The sequence below is a fragment of the Gobio gobio genome, assembly GCF_949357685.1.
Source record: "Gobio gobio genome assembly, chromosome: 14".
Taxonomy (NCBI): Eukaryota; Metazoa; Chordata; class Actinopteri; order Cypriniformes; family Gobionidae; genus Gobio; species Gobio gobio.
Genome location: NC_137107.1, coordinates 2,165,701 through 2,171,915, shown reverse-complemented (window position 1 = coordinate 2,171,915; position 6,215 = coordinate 2,165,701). Strand labels below are relative to the sequence as shown.

General features: G+C 37.8%; 1 protein-coding gene across 1 annotated transcript in view; it reads left to right on the top strand.

Moving 5' to 3' along the window:
• The first annotated feature begins 507 nt into the window (after positions 1–507).
• Positions 508–6,215, top strand: part of pitx1 (paired-like homeodomain 1) — a 46,656-nt gene continuing 40,948 nt past the window's right edge. The window contains exon 1 of the mRNA XM_079834438.1: positions 508–639. The gene's annotated coding sequence lies outside the window, so the exon portion shown is untranslated. The remainder of the gene's footprint in view (positions 640–6,215) is intronic.

Sequence of the window (6,215 nt, the reverse complement as noted above, 5' to 3'; positions counted from 1 at the left end):
TGTTCCTCTGTGTATTTAATCCTGTCTTCCTTCAGTTCATTGTTCGGTGTTGCCAATGTTAATCTTTGTGCGCTTCCTGGTAGCAGCACCCGTGACAGATGTTATGTTCACTTAAAGTAAACTTGCAAGTATACTTGGAGTATGAAACTACTAAACTAGTAAAAACGACAAACTTAGTTGTGTACTCAAAGTTTACTACTGTTACACTTAAAGTCCACTGAAAAAATTATCTTTTTTTCACTAAAAGTGGGACAATTTTGTCCCAAGTAGTATTGAAACAGTACACTTACAAGTATACTTCTAGTGCATTGGTATTAATATACTTACTACATAAAAATATACTTTTACTTCACGATGACTTAAGTGCACTTGATCAAATGAAGTTGTGGTTCACATGCAGCTTGAATAAATGAGAGACATGTTTCTGTAAACTGAACGTGACTCATCTGTGGTTCTGTTTGAGCTTTCACCACTTACTCTGAACATCTCAGCACTGCAAGCCATGACAGGTTTGCCAAGGAAACGGTTGTTACAGGAGCAAGATCGCTTTCACATGCAAGGAGAGACACATCTGAGTGCAGACGGAGATCAGAACTAACAGCTGACAGAGCCGTAGATCATCAAAAGATCATCAGCGAGGTTTGTCATGTCATTACAATGTAAAGATGCGATAGTGACGGATCTCGAATGATTTCAATATTGGTGTCCCATTCACACCTGGGATCAAGATATGTTTGTACATGTGAGCGAGGGGCGTGTCCAAGGCAGAGTCTACGATCCAATTGCAGTTCCAATTGTTTCCGAGTGGAAAAAATAGAAGCAGGAGTGCAATACGAATTCAAAATCATTTGTTAATACATAAACTTGCTGCATTATGAACTTTTTAAAGGGGATAAAAGATGAAGGCTATGACTGACCCGGCAACAGTAAGTTGGGAAATATTCATGAAATATTATAGTGTGCATATGCAAAATTGCTGTACAATTCACAAGCGTTATACAAACACACTTTAATATGGAGTCGCCCACCCTTTGCAGCTCTAACAGCTTCAGCTCTTCTGGGAAGGCTTTCCTCAAGGTTTAGGAGTGTGTTTATGGGGATTCTTCTAGTAGCGCATTAGTGATGTTAGACGAGAAGGCCTGGCTCTCAGTCTCCGCTCTAATTCATCCCAAAGCTGTTCTATCGGGTTGAGGTCAGGACTCCAGTTCCTCCACCAAACTCCTCATCCATGTCTTTATGGAGACGCTTTGAGCACTGGAGCATGCTGGGACAGGAAGGGGCCGTCCACAAACTGGGCCCACAAAGTTGGGAGCATGAAATTGTCCAAAATGTCTTGGTGAAGCATTAAGAGTTCCTTTCACTGGAACTAACCCCTGAAAAATATTCAGGTATTATTTATACACCACTGTTTAGAATTGTAGGGAAATAGTAGTATTACATATGACTTGTTGAATAAAAAGGTGCTTCATAACACATTACCTGAAAGATTCAACTGTTCAGTCATTCACAATTATCATTAAATGTTGTAGTTTTTTAAGTCAGATCATTAGCCAATGCCATGCAGTTTGTGAAAGTGAGCTGAACCCACCACTTTTTTTATTCTGATGTTGAAGCATGAATGACCCAGATATCAGAGTTTAATATACTAGATATAGTCTGTGTTATTTTCACTGCTATGTCTGTGAGATAATTGGAGCTTATGTTTTTGTAGACGGACAGAAACTCTACACAAGTCTACATATTTTCCAAGGTCTGCCGCTTTCTTCCGTGCTGTTTGTTCAACCTGTCAAAAATGGTGTTTTGGCAGTTTTTCTCCTTCTGTAGTTTGTAGCCATTTACAGCAGGTATGAAATGCACTGGCACAAGATTCGTTTGTTAAATGCCTGTGACTTACAATAGCTGCTGACAAGAGCTCATTCTGAAAGCAGCCATGCCTCATTACCTGTCAGATGTCTTTCAAATTAATTCAGAGTTGTCAGTCGTAAACACATGACAGACAGATCCACCCAGGACGGTAGTCATAGAGCTGAACGCAGCAGCGCATCAGACAGCCTGACCCAACATGTGCCTTTCAGGACTACAAAAACATTACATTCATCACACTTTGTTGAAGCTGAAGTCTCAGGCTGATGACATTTGCAAAGATGTAGGATGTTGTCTTTTGTGTGTTAGGTTAAGGTGTGGGCTTTTGAAACTTCACGGTCTAGTGGCATCAGTATTGAGATCTCAACCGCTGCTGAATGAGAGCGACAGGAACGGTGTGCATTGCGCCACACTTTTTATTTGATTCTATGAGTTGTTAGAATGAATCAAATAAGAAACATCTGAAAGTGAAGGAAGCCCCAAGGTCGAGCTGTCAGAACACTCAAACAAACACAACGCTTCCATAGCAACACTGTTTGCACATTTTAACCTGTAGATGGCCAACGTATTTCAACATCCACCAATCAGGCGCGGCTGTTAGTACAAATAGCGATAGATCGTATTTACACTATGTAAAAATAGCAGCATTTTCTTTGATAGCCTATGCTATCTATACTTATAAATAGTGGCAGGTACTATTTGCACCTCAGTTTTGTGGTATGCAATAATAGAGTTTAAATTATTATATTTAATAAAATTATAAAATGGATGCCGCCCTATTGGGACAAAAGCGCCCTCCCTAACCAGCCCCGAACCAATAAACACTCTATTATTAAACACACTTTATTTACACTTTTAGAATATTTTCTTCATTTTTATTGAAAATCAGTCCCTTTCTGAAATGATATATGATGGGAAAAGGGAGAAGAGAGAGTTCAGCAAAAGGCGGATTCAAACTCGGTAACACTTTATTTTAGGGTCCAATTCTCACTATTAACTAGTTGCTTATTATCATGCATATTACTAGGATATTGGCTGTATATTAGTACTAATAAAGCACATATTAATTCCTTATTCTGCATGATCATATTCCACATCCCTTAATCCATCCCAATATCTAAACTTCAACACTACAAAAACTACCTTACTAACTATTCATAAGTAGTAAATGATGTGTTTATTGAGGCAAAAATCGTAGTAAATAGTGAATATGTGTTCCACATACTAAAGTACCAAACACCTTACCCCTACACTCTTACTACTGTAAACAATCCAGCGTCTTCTGTGATTTTGTCTGGCCCAATCAGACGTCAGTGGGCGGAGTTAGTGTAAATAGCCTCTGCCAACAAGGTACTTAGTGTAAATAGACACGTCGTTAAGATAATTAAATAAAGATTCAATTCCACAAACATGAACTCATTCCCCTCCATTGACAAGGATTTCTGTTGAAGCAATGCTTTCCTGCCATTGGCGAGTTTTTCCCGGCGCTGTTACACATCTCTGGAGCAAAACACAAGTGAAGAAGAAGATCTGCATAAACCAGGGCTGCGTTTAACTACACTTTTTTATGCCCTTCCCTGTACGTCATTGCTAACGAAAATTTTGGACTCAGTCAAGTCAAGTCTAGTCAACTTTATTTATATAGCACTTTTAACAATGTAGATTGTTTCAAAGCAGCTTTACAGTGTTAAACAGGAAAATAATGCAGCATAATTTTATTCAGCTGTATAGCCATTCTGGAGAAAACGCTGATGTCATCAGTTCATTTCAATTAGCATACAGTGACAGTGTGGGCTTTAGATCAATAATTCGATCAGTAATTTAGTTTAAATGGTTAATTTAGTTTACTAATTAGATTTGTACAGGCGTCAGAACTGTGTCCCCACACAGCAGATTCAAGATTCAAGATTCAAGATTCAAGAGTTTTATTTGTCACATACACAGTTATATACACAATATACAACTGGCAGTGAAATGTAAACAGGTCCGCTCCATGGACAGTGCAAATAACAGTTACAAGAAATTAAATAGAAATAGAATAAAATTAGAATAAAAAGTATTAACATAAGTAGAATTATAAATAAATCAAGTAAAAGATAAAAATAGGAAATAAGATAAAAATAAAAATATAAAAAATATGTGGATATGATAAGTGAGATAAACTGTAGACTTAAAAATAAGTGGTTAACATAAAATATATAATATGTATATATAAAGAAGTATAATGTGCAAGGTTTATTACAGGTTGTTACGCAGTAACAATAGGGACGTAAAGTGCAGTGCAATTGCAGTATGTGGATGTTAATGTTAAAAGACTGGATGTTTATGTGTGTGCGGGGGTGAAGTGAAGTCACATGACTGAGTTCAGGAGTCTGATGGCCTGGGGGAAGAAACTCCTCCTGAGTCTTTCAGTCTTTGCCATCAGGCTACGGAAGCGCTTACCAGATGGCAGCAGGGTGAAGTGAGAGTTTGCAGGGTGATTAATGTCTCTGATGATTTTAGTAGCTCTACCTCTGCAGCGTTTGGTGTAGATGTCCTGCAGAGACGGGAGAGCTGAGCCTGAGATGCGCTCGGATAAGCGCACCACTCTTTGCAGGGCTTTGCAGTCGTGACTGGTGCTGTTCCCGTACCACGCTGTGTTTGTGCAGATCTGTGTACAGATCTGTGTTTGTGTGTGTGATGGAGGGATTCCTGCCGCTGTTTGGACTACTTTACACATTTTATAAGCTCTTCACGAGTTCTCAGATGTTCAAAACACCATCATATGTAGCTACGCACGTACAATGAGCGCATTTATTCCAGCACACAGCGTTGTTTTGGATGTTCGGTAAGTTCTGTCGCGAAAGGACAGTATTTGGAAACTCTGCTTTTTCTTGTGTGGCCGCTCGTCAGTGGAATATGTTGCCTACAGAGCTAAAAAAAAGCACAAATTTTTACACCTTCACACGCCAAGCAAAGAAATGGCTTTTATCAAATCAAATTTGTCCCCACATGTGACCAGATATGTGTATGTGTGTAAGTGTGTGTTCTAAGGTCTAAGTATCTGAAAGGTGTGAACGTGAACTTTTGTACAATTTTTATTTTATTAATTTTTTTGGCAAGTGTAAATCTTATTACTCATGTATGTTTATATATTGTAGCTTAACATCAGCCTGCCCAGGGACTACGGGTGAAAATTAGCTCTTGAGCTAAAACCCGGTACTATGCATCTCTCCCTTTGAGGTTAATGTTTATTGTACGCTGTCCCTGTTTCTTTAAATAAATAAAAAATAAATAAAAATAAAAAGCCGACCCATCAGGTTGTGACCCAGACAGCAACATCCGGATCTGAAACATGTGGATTCGATGCGCACCAGATCTGATGCTGTCTGGGGAACGTATTCCTTAGTTCGTTGTTAAAATGCCATTGTGAACACTAAGCGAACCATGACTAAGGCCCAATCCCATTTCTACCCCTTTCCCCTACCGTTTTGCGCGTTCACGTGAAGGGGTAGGGGTGTCTCGATTCTCTTTTGCCGTGACGTATAACGAATGAGCATTATTGCAGCACCGCAGTAGATAACGCAACCATATCCGTACCGGCCGGCTCGGATCAGCACGGAATGAAACTGTTAATAAACAAAGAGAACAGTTTGGCCCGATGGAAAAGCGGCTTCACCAGTCTTGTATGTTCTGTATCGTCTTAGGAAACTCTGGCTCATGAACTGAAAACGAGCGCCATTTTAGTTCAAATACAGCGCAAAACTCTGTTGGGAGTGAGTAATCTGTTAATAGTGCTCGCGCCTGATTTCTGTTAGATATAGTCTACGCACTTCAATACTGTTCATACTGGTTAAATGTCACAGGACACTAATAAAAGGAACTGGGTACACTGTAAAAAAAAATCCTAATTTTACGGAAAATAACTCTAAATTGTTTACAGTATTTTCCTGTAATTTTGAATTATGTTTAAAACTATGTAAAATTACAAAAAATATCTGTAAATAAACAACTTGACTGTTATTTTAAGGATTATATCATTAATGACAAATTACAGTAATTTTTATTTTTATATAGGAAAATCACTGTATTATTTATACAGTATTTTTCTGTTTTCATAAATGACATACAAATTCATGTAAAATTACAAAAAAATATCTGTAAATTAACAAATTGACCATTATTTTATCATTAATAACAAATTACAGTAATTCTCATTTTTATACAGGAAAATCACTATTATTTATACAGTATTTTTCTGTTTTCTTAAATTACATACAACTGTATGTAAAATTACAGAACTAATCTGCAATAAAACATTTAGTTCATTATATTAAAGGTTTATGTCCATACTAACAATTTAACATTATTCT